Here is a 19,804-nt window from a genome sequence, read left to right as displayed (position 1 = left end):
ACTGAATAATATTTTATGCATACAAAAATTACATATATGATTATATAAATATATGTTAAATATATTATATAAATATTGAATTATATATAATTATACAAATATTGAATTATATATAAGCATACTTTTATATAATTATATAACCACATAGATACATTATAATTATATATAATTAAATATATTATATATTATGTATTTATGGAAATGAAATCAGTTTCTTGATGAGATATCTGCACTATCATATTCGTTGAAGCATTGGTCAATATCACCAACATATGGAAACAACCTAAGTGTCTCTTGATGGATGAATAAAGAAAACATTATATATAGTAGATTATATGTATTTATGTATTTATACAATAAATATATAATTATATATGATATAATTATATATAATCATAATATATTTCTGTTATGTAATTAATAAGCATATTAATTAGCATACTTATAATTAGTTATATTAATTTATACTTATAAAAATTAATAATTTCTATAAATATATAAATATATATTAAATGTTATGTTGATTAATATATAATTATATATTATACATTATACATAATATATAATATATAAATACGTAATCTATATATAATTATGTAATCTATTATATATGTAATGTTTTCTTTATCCATTCATCCATCAACAGCCACTTAGGTTGTTTCCATATCTTGGCTCTGTTGAACAATGCTGCAACGAACATGAGAATGCAGATATCTTATCAAGAAACTGATTTCATTTCCTTTGGATATATATCCAGAGGTAGGATTACTAGATCACATGGTAGTTTTATTTCTAAATTTTTAAGGAACTTCCATATTGCTTTCCATAATAGCTGTAATGATTTACATTCCCACCAAGAGTATAGAAGGGTTCTCCTCTTATCTACATCCTCGTCAATCTTTTGTCTTTTTTGTAATAGTCATTCTAACAGGTGTGAAGTAATATCTCATTTGGTTTTGATGTGCATTTCTCTGATGATTAATGATGTTGAGCACCCATTCATAGGCCTGTTGGCTATTTGTGTGTCTTCTGAGAAATGTCTATTCAGGTCCTTTGCCCATTTTTCAGTTCGGTTATTTGGATTTTGCTATTGAGTTGCTTGAGTTTCTTATATACTTTGAATACTAACCCCTTATCAGATGAATATCCAAATTCATAGGTTGTCTCTTCACTCTATTGATATTTTCCTTTGCTATATAGAAGCTTTTAGTCTGATGCAATTGTTGATGGCTGATGAGATATCTCGATTCTTGTCTTCTTAGTTTAAACATATTTAAACAAGAGACATACAACAAAGGAGATGCAACATAGAGTAATTGTATTGTAAAGGAAAAAGAATATTTTGAAAGTTAGGTGCAGAATAGACAGTACACCCTGAGAGAGAGAGGATTTCAGGGTGGGCTGCTTGTAAGGATGATATAGCAAAGACTGGCTCCAGGGAGACTCCCTTTATGGGGGTCTTACATGATTATTTATAAGGAGGTGGAAAGAGGGTTACTAGTAAGCATGTTCTGGGTAGTCCTCTGGGTGCACATGTGCAGTCACTGTACATACTTGTTCATACATCACATGTTTCATTGGCATCTTCAATCTCCACCCAGGGGTGTGTTCTTTACTATTATAATGAGCAAAGGGTCAGTTTGAGGACAGGTAAAATCAAAATGCGCATGCTCTCTAGAGGAGAAAGTCCCTACTGAAGATAGCTTTGCCAAAATTAACTCAATTACAATGTGAATGCTGAGGCTGAGGATTATTGTGTTGACTGTAGGGTCACCACAATTACCATGTCCCAAGAACTTGGTCACTTCCTTGACTACAAATTCGGCCTCAGTTCCACTTTATTTTTACTTTTATTGCTTGTGCATTTGGGTTTATAGAAAAAAAAAAAAAATCATTGCCCAAAGTAATGTCATGGGGCCTTTTCTCTAAGTTTTCTTCTAGTAGTCTTACCATTTCAGGTCTTATGTTCAAGTCTTTAATCCATTTTTAAGTTGATTTTTGTATACTGTGTGAGATAAGGGTCTAAATTCATTCTTCTGCATGTGGATATTAGTTTTTCCAGCACCATTTATAGAAGAGATCAGCAAAGCCATGCAGGGGGTGGAGGGGGCTGCCTGAGGCCTTGAGGGCCCAACCCCCACCCCAGTGTGTCCAGGAGGTGGCATGTGGAGTCAAAAGAGATTATTCTCCAACTTTAAAATGTAATGTCTGCCCTGCTAGATTTCAGACTTGCCTGGAGTCTGTTACTCCTTTCTTTTGCCTGTTTCTCCCTTTTAGAATGGGAATGTCTGTTTTATGCCTGCACCATTACTATATCTTAGAAGTAGATAAGCTGTTTTGATTTCACAGGCTCACAGGTGAGACTCTGGACTTGTGACTTTAGAGTTGATGCTGCATTGAGTTAAGACTTTGGAGCTGTGGGGTTGGAATAAATGTATTTGTGTGTGAGAAGCACTTGAGTTTTCAGGAACCAGGGGCAGAATGCTAAGGTTCCAATCTTTGTCCCTTCCAAAACTCATGTTGAAACTTAATCCCCAGTATGGCAGTATTAAGAAGTGGGATCTTTAAGAGATGATTAGGTCATGAGGGCACTGCCCTTATGAATGGATTAATCAATTTGTAGATTAATGGATTATCACAGGAGTGGGACTGGTGGGTTTATAAAAAGAGGAAGAGAGACCTGAGCTAGCCCACTCAGCTCCTCACCATTTGATGCCCTGAGCCACCTCAAGACTCAAGACTCCCCACTAGCAAGAAGGCCCTTACTAGATGCAGCCCCTCAACCTTGGACTTCTCAGCCTCCATAACTATAAGAAATAAATTACTTTTCTTTATAAATTACTCAGTTGCAGGTATTCTGTTATAAGCAATAGAAAACAAACTAGGACAGATTATGTTATCTGCAAACAGAAACAATTTCACTTCTTTCTTTCCAATTTGGATGACTTTTATTTATTTTCTTGCCTAATTGCTCTGACTAGGACTTCCAGCACTATGTTAAATAGAAGTGATGTGAGTGGGCACCCTTGTCTTGCTCCTGATCTTAGAGGAAAAGCTTTCAGATTTCACAGTTCAGTATGACGTTAGCTGCAGGCTTGTCTTATATGGCCTTTATTATGTTGAGGTAAATTCCTTCTATATCTAATTTGTTAAGAATTTTCATCATGAAAATATGTTGAATTTTGTCAAATGTTTTTTCTAGAGAAATGATCATGTGGCTTTTTAAAATTATTCTGTTGATGTGGTGTATCGCATTTATTGATTTGAGTATGTTGAATCATCCTTGCATTCCAGGAATAAATCCCATTTGATCGTGGTGTATGATCCTCTTAATGTGCTGTTGAATTCAGTTTGCTAGTATTTCATTGAGGATTTCTGCATCTAAGTTCATCAGGGATATTGACCTAAAATTTTATTTTCTTGTGTTTCTTTGTCTGGTTTTGGTATCAGGATAATTCTAGCCTTGTAAAATCAGTTTGGAAGTGTTCTCTCCTTTTCAGTTTTTTGGAAAGGTTTGAGAAGGATTGGTATTAACTCCTTTTTTAAATGTTTGGTAGAATTTACCAGGGTAATCATCTAGGCTTGGGCTTTTCTTTGTTGGGAGGTTTTTGACTAGTGATTCAATGTTTTTACTCATTATTGGTCTGCTCAGATTTTCCATTTCTTCATAATTCTGTCTTAGGAGATCATATTTTTCTAGGATTTTACTTATTTCTTCTAGGTTATCCTATTAATTGTGATATAATTGTTTATAGTAGTCTCTTATGCTCTTTTCTATTTCTGTGTTATCAGTTGTGATGTCTCCTGTTTCATTCATTATTTTATTTATTTGGGTCTTCTCTCTCTTTTATTTGGTTGGCCTAAATAAAGATCAATTTCATCAATTGATCTTTGTCAATTTTGTTTTATCTTTTCAAAAAACCAACTCTGTGTTTCATTGATGTTTTCTATCATTTTTCTAGGCTGTATTTCATTCATTTCTCCTCTAATCATTATTATTTCCTTCTTTCTGCTAACTTTTTTTTTTTTTTTTAAAGATGGAGTGTCACTCTGTCACCCAGGCTGAAGTGCAGTGGCACGATCTCAGCTCACTGAAACCTCCGCCTCCCAGATTGAAGCAATTCTCCTGCCTCAGCCTCCTGAGTAGCTTGGATTATAGGCATGTGCCACCACACCTGGCTAATTTTTGTGTTTTCAGCAGAGACCGGGTTTCACCATGTTGGCCAGACTGGTCTTGAACTCCTGGCCTCAAGTGATCTGCCTGCCTCGGATCCCAAAGAGCTGGGATTACAGACGCGAGCCACCATGCCCAGCCCTTTCTGCTAACTTTGGATTTTGTTTGTTCTTCTTTTTCTAGTTCCTCAAGGTATCAATTTAGGTGGTTTATTTAAGATCTTCCTTCATTTTTAATGTAGACTTTTGTCATGATAAACTTCCCTGTTAGAACTGCTTTTGCTGTATCTCATATATTTTGGTATATTGTGTTTCTATTTTTAACTCAAGCTATTTTTTTATTTTCCTTTTGATTTCTTCCTTGATCCATTGGTTGTTCAGGAGTTTGTTGTTTAATGGACACATATTCATGCATTTTCTAATTTTCCTTTTATTATTGATGTCTAGTTTTATACCATTGTGATTAGAAAATATGCTTGATATAATTCCACTCTTCTCAAATTCATTTAGACTTGTTTTGTGGTCCAAACATATGATCTGTACCGGAGAAAATTGTGTGTGCTTTTAACAAGAATGAGTATTCTGCTGCTGTTGGATGGAATGTTCGGTATATGTCTGTTAGGACCATTTGGTCTATAGTATGATTCAAGTCCACTGTTTTCTCATTGATTTTCTGTCTAGATTATCTATTAATTGTTGAAATGGGGGTACTGAAGTTCCCTATTATTATTACTCTCTATTTGTCCCTTCAAATCTGTTAATATGTGCTTTATATGTTTGTGTGCTCCAATGTTGGGTGCATGTATTTTATAATTGTTACATCCTCTTAATGAATTTATCCCTTTGCTGTTACATAATGACCTTCTTTGCATCTTGTGACAGTTTTTGACTTAAAGTCTATTTTGTCTGATGTAAGTATGTTCATTCAGGCTTTCTTTTGGTTATCATTTGCATGGAATGTCTTTTCCATCCCTTCATTTTAATCCTATCTGTATCTTTAAAGCTAAAATGTGTCTCTTGTAGACAGCATATTGTTCAGTCTTGTTTTTTATCCATTCAGCCACTCCAGATCTTTTATTAGAGAAGAATTCATCTGCATTTCAAATACTTATTGCTAGGTAGGGACTTACTATTACAATTTTGGTCATTGTTTTATGACTGTTTTGTTGTTCCTTTTTTCCTCTCTTGCTGTCTTGCTTTATGGTTGGTTTGTTTGTTTTTGTGGTAGTATCCTTTGATTCCTTTCTCGTTATCTTTTGTGTATCTACTAGAGGTATTTTCTTTATAATTACCATAAGGCTTGCATAAGACACCATACAATTGTAATGGTCTACTCTGAATTAAAAACAATTTCAGTTTCATGGAAAAACTATAGACATTTACTTCTACATACACACATTTTATGTTATTGATATCACAATTTACATCTTCTTATATTGTGTATCCATTAATAAATTATTTTAGCTGTAGTTATTTTTAATACTTTTGTCAATTTTTGTTCTAGAACTGAAAGTTATTTACACGCCACCATTATAGTATTTTAGTATTCTGAAGTTTACTATATGCCTACCTTTACCCGTGAGTTTTATGCTTTAATATATTTTCATATTACTAATTAGCATTTTTTCATTTCAACTTAAGGAACTTCCTTTATCGTTTCTCATAAGGCAGGTCTAGTAGTGATGGATTCCCTCAACTTCTGTTTGTCTGGGAAAATATCTCTCCCTTATGTCTGAAGGACAGCTGTGCCAGGTATAGTGTTCTTGGTTGGGCAATTTTTTCTTTCAGCACTTTGAATATGTCATCCCACTCTTACTTGGCCCGCAAGGTTTCTGCCAAGAAATTTGCTTATAGCCTTATGGAGGGAGGTTTCCTCATATGTTACAAGTTGTTTTTTCCCTTTTTGCTTTCAAGATTCTCTTTTTGTCTTTAACTTTTGATAACTTTATTATAATGTGTCTTGGTGTAACCTTCTTTGGGTTGATTCTATTGGGGATATTGGAGTTTCATGAACCTGGGTGTTCATATCACTCCTAAAATTTGGAAAGTTTTAGCCTTTATTTCTTTAAATAAGCCTTCTGCCCTCTTTCCTGCTTCTTTTTTCTGGGACTTCCTAATTGTATATATTGGTCCACTTGATGGTGTCCCATCAATTTGCAGAATTTCTTCACTCTGTTTCATTTCCTTTTTCCCCCTTCTGACTGGATAATTTCAAATGACCTATTGTGAAGTTCACAAGTTCTTTCTTCTGTTTGATCCAGTCTGCTGTTGAAGCTCTCTATTGCTCTTTTCATTTCCACTCATTGTATTTTTCAGCTCCAGAATTTCTGTTTAAGTTTTTTTTTACATTTCTCTTTGCTCATCTTCTAGCTTTGTTCATGTATTGTTTTCCTGAATTTACTGAGTTTTCTGTGTTATTTTGTAGTTTGCCGAGCTTCCTTAAAACAAGTATTTTGAATTCTTTGTCAGGTAATGTCTAGATCCCCATTTATTTGGGGTTGGTTACTGAAAAATTACCTTGCTGTTTTGGTGATGTCATGCTTCCTTGATTTTTTGTTTTTGTGTTTCTTGAAGTCTTATATTGCTCTCTTTACATTTGAAGAAGCAGTGACATCCTTCAGTCTTTGCTGGCTGACTTCAGGATAGAAGGACCTGCACCAGTCAGCCCAGTTAGTAATTCTGGGGTCGCTCAGACCTTTTTTATGGATGTACCTGCTTCACTTCTCTTGTCCCTCTTTGGTTGATGGGGTTGGGAGTGGGTCTTAGAATTGTTATGACTTCTTTTGGTCCCACACGGGCAGGCCAGGTGCAGGGAGTCTCCCATTTATTTTCCCTGGGGCAGTTCCCTGAAGTGTTTAATATCAAACACCTCTACACCTTCTGCCAATCCTGCAGAGCTGATCTGGCTGTCTGCATGTGTTTGTGCATAATTTGCAGAGACTCACATGCACCATCTGTAAGGGCATGCATGGGATGCCAGCTACAGGAGGCGGGGCTTGGAGTGCTGGGGGTGCCTGTTGGCCAGTTAGGGGAGCTTCAGGTGATGTGTTCTATGAGGTTTTTGGGCAGTCTTCTTAGTGAAGTTCATGAGGCAGTTAGTAGAAACCATGGCCCTTTGTTGAATTCCACTCCCCACTTGCGGTGAGCCCCCACCTTTTTCCTCTGCTCCTAGCTATCCCCTGATTATTCAGCTGTGCTGATATTCCCAGTGATCTGAGTGGAACAAGACAGAAGTGTGGCTCCTGAGCATCATTCTGCATGACTAGGGAAGCCAGTTCTCACTATGCTTTCACATTTCCCTGTTGGAGAAATTGCAGGCTGAAGGAGTTTCTCTTGGCACCAAGGTGTGCCACACTGGATAGATGATGTGGGTAAAGTGTTCAAAACTGTTTTTCCTAGCCTCTTCAATACATCTATTCTTGAATTTTTTGTTTGTTCCAACAGGCACTGGGACTTCTTCACTGGGCTCCTGAGTACTCTCATCCATGGGTGATTGTCAAAATCAGTGTTTCTATGGGGAGCATGAAGGTTGAAAACTCCTATTCCTATCTTGCCTGTATTACCTCAAAGCCTTCCAATTTTAGAGAAAAAACTATTTTCAACCTAGAATTTTATGCCTAGTCAAATAATCAATCAGAAAAGAAAAACAAAAGCCTTCCTTGTTTGATCATCCAAAACTATATCAAGGAAAAGAGTCACTTTTTCTTAAGAAGTTACAGGAAGATATCCTCCAGCCCAACAAAAGGAATAAAAAAGAAATGAAGGTTTAAATTTGTTTTTGAAATTGAATATAGAGATACAACTGTATCTAGAGGAGGATAAGGATGGATGAGGTAAGAGTATGAGTGAGCTAAATTATCAACAGAAAATGTCTAAATTGGATAGAAGAACTAATTCTATAAATACGTCTTCTAGATTTATGGATAGATATCCCAAAAGAACACAAGCAAACTGTCGAAACCGATTGCTTCTGGAGAATTAATATGGAGTAGACATCAGTGGAGCTATGGACTATGACTTTTTATTACAAGCTCCTTGTTCTACTTTGTTTTTAAGCATGTATATCGATTACTTTCATTTAATTATTTTTACTTTAAATACTTTAAAAGATTTAACAATGCCTCAAATTGCGAACATCATTTATCAATGTGCAGACACATGATTGAAGTACAAGTCAATAAGTCATTAATACAATTAGAATGTCTCAGTTTTTTAACTCTAAAATACAGATATTAATGCCTACATCATGGGAATATTATGATAATGTATGAATAGAAATTAGCATGATGCCTGACACATCATCAGGTCTCCAAGAATGATAGTTATTGTTACTGGAAGACAGATGATATGCTTGGTGATTCAGAGCCTAGCTCTGCCACTTACTACAGGCTATGCAAGCTTGAATAAATCTTATTTTCCTCACCTGTAACTTGAGAATAATAGTAACTTTGTCTTTAAATAAGTTAAAGCATGTAAAATGCTTATCACATTTCCTGTGCTTAATAAATACTTAATAAATGGTAGATATTATTATTAACTAAATCTTAATTGTAATTCTTTTATTTTGATAGTTTTCATGATTAGATATGTCTTAAGTGACAGAGCACATACAGATTCATTCAGATCCACCAGAAAGGACCTCCTGCCTAGATTTTCTTTACACCCTACTCTACTTTTTAGTGTGGCTAAAAGTGTGGCTCCTGAGCATCATCCTGTATGGTTGAGGAAACTTTTAATATTATATTTATCAGTGTTTCTCATCCCAAATTTAACAATGAACCAAAGAGAAAACCAAGTAAATTATTTCCTGAGTACCCTTTGGGCCCAGAGATTAAGAAGAGGAGGAAGGAAGAAAAAAAAGAATCTATATCTCAACTTTTATTATCAAGGATAGAAAAGGGAGATTGTATAGGTAAAAATTGCTTTTTTTAAAGTGCATTAGTGTTTAGTGGGAAATACTGCTCAAATACATGTTATACAAAGTTATTTCATAAATAATACCAGAGAATGTATTATTAATAGAGTCCAAGATAACTTGCAAAAAAATCAGTGGACATTTTTCCTTATCTTCGGAGCAGGGTTTTTCCTGAGTGATCCAAAACAAGAAACATTCATCCTCTGTGAGAGAAGCATGCATATGATTACTAACCAGAGGCAAGAGAAAAAGGGCACAGACATGGTATATGTGCTCTGTGCCAGACACATACAGTTAACTCCTTGAGTGCCCACAAAAAATCCCTTGATGGACGTATGTTTGACCAACGAGGTAAATAAGGCTCAGAGACATCAAATAACTTCTCCAAATGTATGCGGCTGGTAAGGGGTAGAGCAGAGATTTGAACCCATGACTCCAAAGTCTGTGCTCTTTCTACCAGACCTCCCCGGATGTCAGCCAGTCCATCACTGCCTGCTAGAGTGCCCTGGTTGGGGAATCTGGAGACGAAGGTTTAATTCCTGGTTTGACCACTGAATAATTTAGGCCAATTTACCCTTTTAAGGGTTTTACTGACTCTACTCAAAATATAAGAAAGAAAAAATTCATGTTTATAATGTACTATGTAAAGCCTAAATATAGTTTTATTTAAAAAATATTATTATATACAGATAAAAATTATACTCTCAAAAAGGAGTTAAGATCAGATTTCAATGTCTCCATTTCTTAACTAACCAGACACCAAATGATGTCTTTCCAAACAGTATAGATAATATTTGCTTGGAGCCTAGAAAATAAATGTCAATACTTGTGGTAGTTTCTGAAAATTTAAAAGTGCTAGCCCCAGTAAATATATACTGGGGGAGAAGGCAGTATAAACCAGGCCAATAAATATTCATCAAAAATACTCATAGAGAAAACATGTGGGAATATGAATGTTTTGATTCAGAAGAAAGAAAGTAACTTGATGCCAAGATCGAGCTGGGATAAGACTTTAGCTCAGGCCTTGCCTGGCTGCCTGTGATGGCTGGTGCTGCTCACTATTACCTGAGAAGTCTGGGTCAGGCACAAAACTCATATACTTCTAGTGGGATGGAAATGCACTCCAGATATCTAAAACAGCCTTCTTTTTATACCATAAAAAATTGGAGGCCAGACATGATGGCCCAGCCCTGTAATCCTAGCACTGTGGGAGGCCAAGGCAGAAGGATTGCTTGAGACCCAGAGTTCAAGACCCAGCCTGGGTAACATAGTAAGATAGATCTCTAAAAAAAAAAAAAAAAAAAAACTTTAAAAAAAATTAGCCAGCCACAGTGGTGTGTACCTGTGGTCCCAGCTATTTAGGAGGCTGAGGTGGGAAGATCACTCGAGCTCAGGAGTTCAACACTTCAGTAAGCCATGATTGCACCACTACACTGCAGCCCAGGCAACAAAGTGAGACCCTGTCTCTTAAAATAAGTAGATAAATAAAAATGGGTCTGGGCAAAGATTTCTTGAGTAATACTCCACAAACACAGGCAACCAAAGTAAAAATGGACAAATGGGATCACACCAAGTTAAAAAGCTTCTGCATAGCAAAGGAAACAATCAACAAAGTAAAGAGACAACCCACAGAACTGGAGAAAATATTTGTGAACTACTCATCTGACTAGGGTAACCACAATATACGGAGTTCAAACAAATCTACAGGAAAAAAAAATCTGATTTTAAAATGGGCAAAAGATATAAATAGACATTTCTCAAAAGAAGGCATACAAATGGTAAACAGACACATGAAAAGGTGCTCAACATCATTGATCATCAGAGAAATGCAAATCAAAACTACAATAAAATATTATCTCATCTCAGTTAAAATGGCTTTTATCCAAAAGACAGGCAATAACAATTGTTGGCGAGGATGTGGAGAAAAAGCAACCCTCATACACTGTTGATGGGAATGGAAATTAGTACAATCACTATGAAGAACAGTTTGGAGGTCCCTCGAAAAAACTAAAAATAGAGCTACCATATGATCCAGCAATCCTACTCCTAGATACACACCCAAAAGAAAGGAAATCAGTGTATCAAAGAGATATCTGCACTTCTATGATTATTGCAGTGAGCTGGGGTCTCACTCTGTCACCCAGGCTGGAGTGCAGTGGCAAGATCTTAGCTCACTGAAACCTCCCCCTCCCCAGGTTCAAGTGATTTTCCTGCCTCAGCCTCCCGAGTAGCTGGGATGACAGGCATGCCACTACCATGCCCGGCTAATTTTTGTATTTTTAGTAGAGACCAGGTTTTGCCATGTTGGCCAGGCTGGTCTCGAACTCCTGACCTAGGTGATCTGCCCACCTCAGCCTCCCAGAGTACTGGGATTACAGGTGTGAGCCACTGCACCCGGCCTAGATATATTGTTCTAAAGATGATCAGTGTTGATAATCCAAGCCTAACATTTTCCAGATTCATCAAGGAATGATTCACACTTCATGCCTGCTTCCACAAAGGCTACTGCAGTGGGAGCTCAGCACTTGCCACCTACTAGGCTCAGTGAAGTCCCTATTTCTGAGCCTTAGTGTGATGATTAATTAATTTTATGGATCAACTTGGCCAAGCCACAGTATCTAAATATTTGGTCAAACATTATTTTAGATGTGTCTCTGAAGCTATTTTTTAGATGAGATTAACATTTAAATTAGTAGACTTTGAGTAAAGCAGGCTGTTCTTCATAATGTGGTGGGTTTCATCCACTCAGCTGAAGATATTAATAGAAAAGACTGCCCTCCCTGGGAGAAGGGGGATTTCGGACCAAAGTTCAATTCTTCCCTGCGTCTCCAGCCTCCCTGCCCACCCCTGCAGATTTTAGACTTGCCAGCTTCCACAGTCACATAAGTCAATTCTTTAAAATAATCTCTCTCCGTCCCTATGTTTCTCTCTCTCTCTTTCTCAAGATATCAATCTAGATTAAATACAGATATAGATTAGATATATAGATACACACATTTACAACAGGATGAATATACATATACATACATATACATCCTGTCAATTCTGTTTCTCTGAAGGACCATGACTGATAGACCTAGTTAGAATCACAGAACTGACGTTGACGCCAAAGGGCCTAAAAGAGCATCTGCAAAGCTGCATGCAGGCTGTCTTCCTAGGCCTGCAAGATTTAACCACAGGCATTTCACAGGTATCTGCAATACAACAGAGACAAAAATTCAAATTCTGGCTGTGTCACTTGTTAGCTGTGTGACTTCAGGAGGTTACCTTACCTGCCTGTGCCTCGGTGTCCTCATCTGTCAAAGAATAATGGTATCTGCCGCATAAGGTTATCATATGGATGAAATAAGTTACTACACGGAAGGCATTTAGAGGTATGCCTGCCACCAAGTAAGGCTTCATTAAATGTTGTCATAATCCTCTCAAACACCATCTGCTGCTGCTTTCTGTTGTACTCCTGTAGGAATGTCCCAACAACATAGACATAATACCCAAAACTTCATTTTATCTTCATTTTCTGCCTTCCCCTCACCCACCCCACTATGCTCACAACCTATGGATTCATTGATTCTACATTTCCAATGTCTTCTCTATTTGTGCTTTATTTACTCAGTCTTCTATACTTCCCGACCACTTATTCTGGGCCTGACACTGGGTTTGGAAGTGTTGTGGATACAAAAATAAGTAAATACTGGCAAATGGAGGGGACTTTGCAGTCCCATTGCCCTGGCTTTGGTTATCTTCAATACTCTCCCTTGGATTATTGATGGAGTTTTTTAAGCAATTTTCCAACTCTCCCCTTCAATCCATCTTTCATAGTGATGCTTCCCCAAACTCAGGTCAAATTGCTGCTCTTGGCCTCTAGAATAAAATCCACAACTGTCCCCAAACAATCTTTATTTTTTTGTCTCCCAGTGTTATTCTCCACAGCAGGCCTCTGACCACTCCCCAGGAACACTGTGCTCCTCTGTGCCCCGTGACTCTGCTCCTGCAGCTGGTGCATTCCTCTGATCATCTGCCCGATGTCTTCCTTGACCTTCCCAGTCAGAAGTAACTGTTTCTCTCTCTCTTAGTTCTTGTCCTTCCATTTGACATCCCAGCTGTCATTGTTTATGTAGCTGAACCCTGGCTTGAGCCCAGGCTGCCTTCACTCCAGGATCCAGACAGGACCTGGCCAAGTCTGGAGGGCCCCCAGGGTGGCTCTGCCAAGGTTCTACTTACATGAGGGTCTGAGAAGCCTCCTGGGAAATGAACTCATCCTGAGGGAAGAGAGGGCCAAGTCACACTAACACGTTCCAAGGACAGTCAGCCAGTGTCAGAAGAAGGGATAATTTTTAGTACGGCATGGTGTCTGCCACTCAGCTTGTCTTGGCCACGTTCACAGAGACGCATGCCTGAGTCATGGAGTCATCCATTTGCATTTAGCAAAATATTTATTGAGTGGATAACATGGACCAGGCTCTGCACTGGGCATAGGCAGCAGGAGAGGAAATAAGAGAGACCCAGTCCCTGACCTCAGGGAGCTTAACTTAAAGTCTAGTGGGAATTCTAAAAAAAAGGGAGTTGCAATATAAAAAGTGAATGAATTTTGTTTTTTTATTTGTCTACTTATTTTTTTTACAATTTATAATTTGAAGCGTTCCTATAAAGCAGGGAAAACACAAAGTACCTCTGCTTTGTAATCAATGTGTGAGAGTATAACAGGATTATACTGTTGGCTCAAATGAGCAGTGAGCTGGACCAGCCAGAGAAAGAGCTGGAGATGGCAGCATTTTCCAGAGTCAGAACATCCGGATGACCAGCAACCTACTTCTGCACAGGGACAGACACCATGGGGGCTGGCAAAGCACTACTGAAAAGAGATGTGCATAGAAGCCCTGCAATTCTGTGTGTGTCACAATCCTGTTTCTGTCTCCAGAGAATCTTTGGAAAACCAACGTTTTTTTCATTTCTCAAAATCTGTCAGCTCTGTGAGGGTGGACACTGTGTCTCATTGTTTGGAGACTTAACCAGGAAAAAGCCAAAAATAGGCGTGGAACAAAGTTTTAGTGAATTAAAATGAATATAAAGAACTTTTCCTTTAGGTAAAATAGACAATGTATACAAGTGAATAGAAGAAGAAATGTAAAGATTGCTTATAGTTGGGTGTGGTTTTTTCTCCCTTATTATAAAGCAAATTTGGCATTTAGTCTTCATTCCACTTTGGAGGCTTAAGTTACAATTAAAGCAGAGTTGGCAGGGCACAATAGCTCACTCCTGTAATCCCAGCACTTTGGGAGGCCGAGAAGGGAGGATCACTTGAGCCCAGGAGTTCAAGACCAGCCTGGGCAATATAGTGTGACCTTGTCTCTACAAAAACCTTTAAAAAATTAGCCAAAAGCAGTGGCATACAAAAGTGGTCTCAGCTACTAGAGAGGCTGGGGTGGGAAGATCGCATGAGCCCGGGAGGCAGAGGTTGCAGTGAGCCAAGATCGTGCCACTGCATTCTAACCTGGTTAACACAGTGAGACCCTCTGTTAACAATAGTAATAATAACAATAATAGAGCAGAGTTAATTTTTTGCAGGCCATTTTATATAAAAATAATACATTCCGGGCCAGGGTCAGTGGCTTACGCTTATAATCCCAGCACTTTGGGAGGCCGAGGCAGGCAGATCACCTGAGGTCAGGAGTTCGACACCAGTCTAGCCAATATGGTGAAACCCCATCTCTACTAAAAATACAAAAATTAGCCAGGCACGCTGGCAGGTGCCTGTAATCCCAGCTACTTGGGAGGCTGAGGCAGAAGAATTGCTTGAACCTGGGAAGCGGAGGTTGCAATGAGCCAAGATCGTGCCATTGCACTACAGCCTAGGTGATAAGAGTGAAACTCTAGTCTCAAAAAAATAAAAATAATACATTCTTATGCTGAAAACAATAACACCTGGTGAAGGATGGAGAGGGGAAAGTAAAAGTGAATATCACACAAACACGTGGTGGAATGTTCCATGGCAGGATGGAAGTAAATTAAAGCATTTGGAAGTTTCAAAACAATCTTTCTTTTCCTACTTCACTATACTTCAAGCAGCATATAATAATTCCCCATAGCCTGGAAAAGAGATGGAAATAAGAACAGAGCAATAAGGTGACATTCTTGCAGTCATACTAGCCAGTTGGGTTCAATAATCCAGACTCATGTACGAGTCAGCTGGATTTCCAGACAAAACGATTTGATTACTGGTCCAGCAACCAGAGCTTTGGCCCCTCTGAAGTTGCTCATCACAATCACCGCCCTAACACACTAGAATTTGTCAGGGAGAGGAAAGGTAGTAACAATAGCTAAGCCAGTCAACAGGGACTCCAAGTTCATTTTTCATTTGTTTTCTGGGAAAGCAACAAAAGAAAAGTTTCAATTATGAAGACAGAAGATGTTAGTTTTTGTTCATTATCTGCTTGTACAATCACAGAGAAACAGGGCGCTGTGGGGAAAGGAAATAGAAGTGCTAAACCTGCTTCACTGCTTAGTAGCTGGATGACCTACAGCCAATCATTTTGCTTTCTGAGCTGCGGTTTTCAGCAAAAAAATAAATAATAATGATAATTCCTACCCCACCTGGCTCACAAAACTGTTTCTGTTTTTGAAAACTCTAAACAGTGATAGAGACGGATGGTACAAAGCCTACATGATTCTGCAATATTTTACCAAAGGGTCTCAGACATTTTCTCACTGTATTTCTCCCAACAGGCCCCCCAACATGCCGCACCCTAAACTTAACCCCCACTGCTTCATACTATCACATCATCCTTCCTCCAGCAGGATTCTCTTATGACTGGGAAAAGTGCCGAATACCCACGGATCACTCAGCACAAGGTCAAGGGCTGACTGAGCAAGAAGGAAAGGCAGACTGAAGAAATGAAGACCACATGAAAGGAAAGCATTTTGCTTTCATGGCTCTGTCTGTAAAGTCCACATGAAGGTCAGTATGACATAAAAAAGCTCTGGCTGCTACAGCGAGGATGGTGGAGGATGCAGAATATTTGCTAGTGTAACACACAGAGGTCCCGAGAAAGATCGAGGTGAGTGTAATGTCCTGGAGCTAGACCACAAGGGTCCCTAGATGTGACCTTGAGCAAATCGGTCTTTCTATGCCTCAGTTTCCTCATCTGCAAAAAGAAGCTTATAATTACGGCACCTACTCCATAGGCGCTGTGAGGATTCCATGAATAAACATGGATGGAGTGCTCACTTTGGCAGCACATATACTAAAATTGGAATGATAAGAGAAGATGATTAACATGGCCCCTGCTGAAGGATGACACACAAGTTCATGAAGCACTACATATTTTTTACCAAAAAAAATGTTTAAGTGAAAATAAAAATATTAAATATGGATAGAATACTTAGCATAGGGGTTGTGGTGGTGGTGGTGGTTTTGATTATATCTGCCAATGCTCCTGCATAAAGCTAAGAGACAGAATGGAACAGAGAAAACAATGCCCCAGGAAGAGGCAGCAGAACTCTGCTTTCTGCAGAAGGCACAATAAAGGAAATCAGGCTTCTTCAAGGTCAGGCAACACAGAGGTCTTACAATAGCAATAGCAAATTAAAAACACCAAGAGTCCAGGTCATTGAAATAGGATCATCCTTAAACTGTAAACTTTGTACAACTTCATTCAGATAGACTGAGAAGTCTTAAAAATTTCTATTAAAATTCTCATAAAGGAAAGAACCCATTCCAGTGCACACAAGTGTGGGATTCAGAGGAGTAAAGCATTGACAAGAGGCTTTGGGACAATGCAATACTAGGGCCAAAAAAGAAAATGTGTCAGGGTACATGGAGCCAGGGCAGAATGAATTCTTCTGGCCTCTCTCCACTGAAGGGCTTACCGATTTCATAGTGAGGAAAACAAGTTAATAGTAGACCAATGATCTTCGCAGACTTATATGACTACATTTGTTTAAGCTAACTGTCTAGTAAAGTACTCATAGCTCATTCCATAGTGTGGATTCATCAATGAATTCTTCTCTTTCATTTTTTGTTTATTTGTTTGTTTGTTTTGAGAGAGAGTCTCACTTTGTCACCCAGGCTGGAGTACAGTGGTGCAGTCTCAGCTCACTGCAACCTCTGCCCCCCAGGCTCAAGTGACTCTCGTGCCTCAGCCTCCAGAAGTAGCTGGGATTACAGGCATGTGCCACCACACCCAGCTAATTTTTGTATTTGTAGTAGAGATGGGATTTCACCATGTTGGCCAGGCTGGTCTCAAATTCCTGGCCTCAAGTGACGCTTTCGTCTCGGTCTCCCAAAGAGCTGGGATTACAGGCATGAGCCACTGCATCTGGCCTGAATTCTTTTCATTCATTAATTCATTCATCAGATATTTGTGGATTGCTACAGAACACCATGCCTTATGCTCAGGAATGAGAATCCAGTGCTCACAACTTACTGAGGGAGATAGAGTGTAAGCAACTGTTACACTGCAGACTCAAGTTCAACTGGAGTGATAAGTGCCCAAGGATCCCAAGGACAGAGGACCACTGGATTGGCTAGAGGGATAGATTGTAAAGGGCCTTAAAGCGTTGTTAAGAAGTTTGGATTTTATTTTGAGGGCAATGGAAGGCCACAGAAAGATAAGCTGACTTAAATGCTCTACCGGTATTGTTATAAATGATTGCTCTGGGTGAACTCTGAAAATCTCATCCTGATACTGGCACCCAGAATGAACTGAATTAAAATCTCCCCTTGGAAAATCATTACCATCCAAAGATGATTCGTTTTGAGGATGGCTCTAAGTTACACTTTCCTCACCCAAAAGCTGTACAGAGGTAGCCAACTGTTTCTCTGCAGTTCAGGAAAGAAATAAAACAGTGACCCAGAAATCCTCAATCTTAAATATATATATTGGAATCATATTTAGGCAAGCAATGTTTTCATTTACTGTAAGATGTCAAAGATTATTCAAGATCAGAGGTGCCCAAGGCCAGTCGACTACTAAAATTTTAATGGCAAAAGGAAGGAATTTGAGTCATTTTGTGGCAAAAAATAAAACTACAGCATGCTGGATAGAGGCCAGCTCCTCATTGTAACAATCAGGGCATTGCTCTTCCTACATTTGAGGAATAGTGTCAAAATCCATGCCGGAATGTTTATTTTATTTTCTAAAACTGTTTTAAGAAGGATTTCTCTGTGGTAGCCATAAAGTCTCTACAAGGGCAGGGTTTAAAGGCAGCAACCCGGTTGTAAGAGATTTGTCATGAAGCTGCCTTTGGATAATTAGTAGCCTGTATTCATATTATATGTTTATTTGTAATGACATGGAGATTATAGAGAGAAAACTACTATACTCCTATTATGCTTGTGACATGCCACCTCTACCCCAACAACATATGTGATATATTTCACTCAGGGTAATTAACCTGTGAAGGTGATAAAGACTACTGATGGGAGCCTTGAAGAAGTTACAGAAGGTGGGTCTTCGTCCCTCTAGAACCTTTAGGATTAAGGGTTCCCTTGTAACAGGGAGGGGGGAAATATGTCAGAGGTGTTTGAACCAGAGTGACTCCATCCTGAATAGGATGGAGTATTCAATAGGACTGGGTAAAATAAGACTGAGCCCTACTGGGCTGCATTCCCAGAAAGTTTAAGCATTCTGAGTCACAGGATGAGATAGAAGGTTACTAAAATCTTGCTGATAAAAGAGGTTGCAGTAAAGAAGTTGCCCAAAACCCACCAAAACCAAGATGGTGACGAAAGTGGCCTCTGGTCGTCCTCACTGTCCTCACCGGACAATCTCAACAGTGCTATGACAGCTTACAAATGCCATGGCAAGGTCAGAAAGTTACCCTATATGGTCTAAAAAGTGGAGGAACCCTCAGTTCTTGGAATTGCTCACCCCTTTTCAGGAAAACTCATGAACAATCCACACCTTGTTTAGCACATAATCAAGAAATAACTGGCTTCCAAGATGGCCTAATAGGAACAGCTCTGGTCTGCAGCTCCCAGCAAGATCGAGCAGAAGACAGGTGATTTCTGCATTTCCAACTGAGGTACGTGGTTCATCTCATTGGGACTAGTTGGACAGTGGGTGCAGCCCACAGAGGGTGATCCGAAGCAGGGTGGGGCATCACCTCAACCAAGAAGTGGAAGGGTCAGGGGATTTACCTTTCCTAGCCAAGGAAGCTGTGACAGACTGTCCCTGGAGAAATGGTACACTCCTGACCAAATACTGCACTTTTCCTGCCATCTTAGCAACCAGAAGAGCAGGAGATACCCTCCCGTGCCTGGCTCAGTGGGTCCCACACCCAAAGAGCCTTGCTCACTGCTAGCAGAGCAGTCTGAGATCAACCTGCGACACTGCACATTGGCGGGAGGAGGGGCGTCCACCATTGCTGAGGCTTGACTAGCTCACAGTGTAAACAAAGAGGCCGGGAAGCATGAACTGGGCGGAGCGCATCACAGCTCAACAAGGCCTACTGTCTCTATGTATTCCACCTCTGGGGGCAGGGCATAGTAGAATAAAAGCAGCAGACGGCTTCTGCAGACTTAAACATCCCTGTCTGACACCTCTGAAGAGAGTAGTGGTTCTCTCAGCATGGCGTTCAAGTTCCAAGAACAGACTGCCTCCTCAAGCAAGTCCCTGACCTCTGTGTAGCCTGACTGGGAAACACCTCCCAGTAGGGGCCAACAGACACCTCAAACAGGTGCCCCTCTGAGACAAAGCCTCCAGAGGAAGGATCAGG

General features: G+C 39.1%; 1 non-coding gene across 1 annotated transcript; it reads left to right on the top strand.

Annotated features, from left to right (window-relative positions):
• The first annotated feature begins 16,305 nt into the window (after positions 1-16,305).
• On the top strand, positions 16,306-16,414 carry LOC112625538. Its single transcript, XR_003119632.1, has one exon. It is a non-coding gene; the product is annotated as a U6 spliceosomal RNA (small nuclear RNA).
• The last annotated feature ends 3,390 nt before the right edge of the window (positions 16,415-19,804 follow it).

This window comes from Theropithecus gelada, chromosome 5, assembly GCF_003255815.1.
Source record: "Theropithecus gelada isolate Dixy chromosome 5, Tgel_1.0, whole genome shotgun sequence".
Taxonomy (NCBI): domain Eukaryota; kingdom Metazoa; phylum Chordata; class Mammalia; order Primates; family Cercopithecidae; genus Theropithecus; species Theropithecus gelada.
The sequence above is the reverse complement of the archived record's forward strand: the minus strand, read 5'-3'. Positions and strand labels throughout refer to the sequence as shown.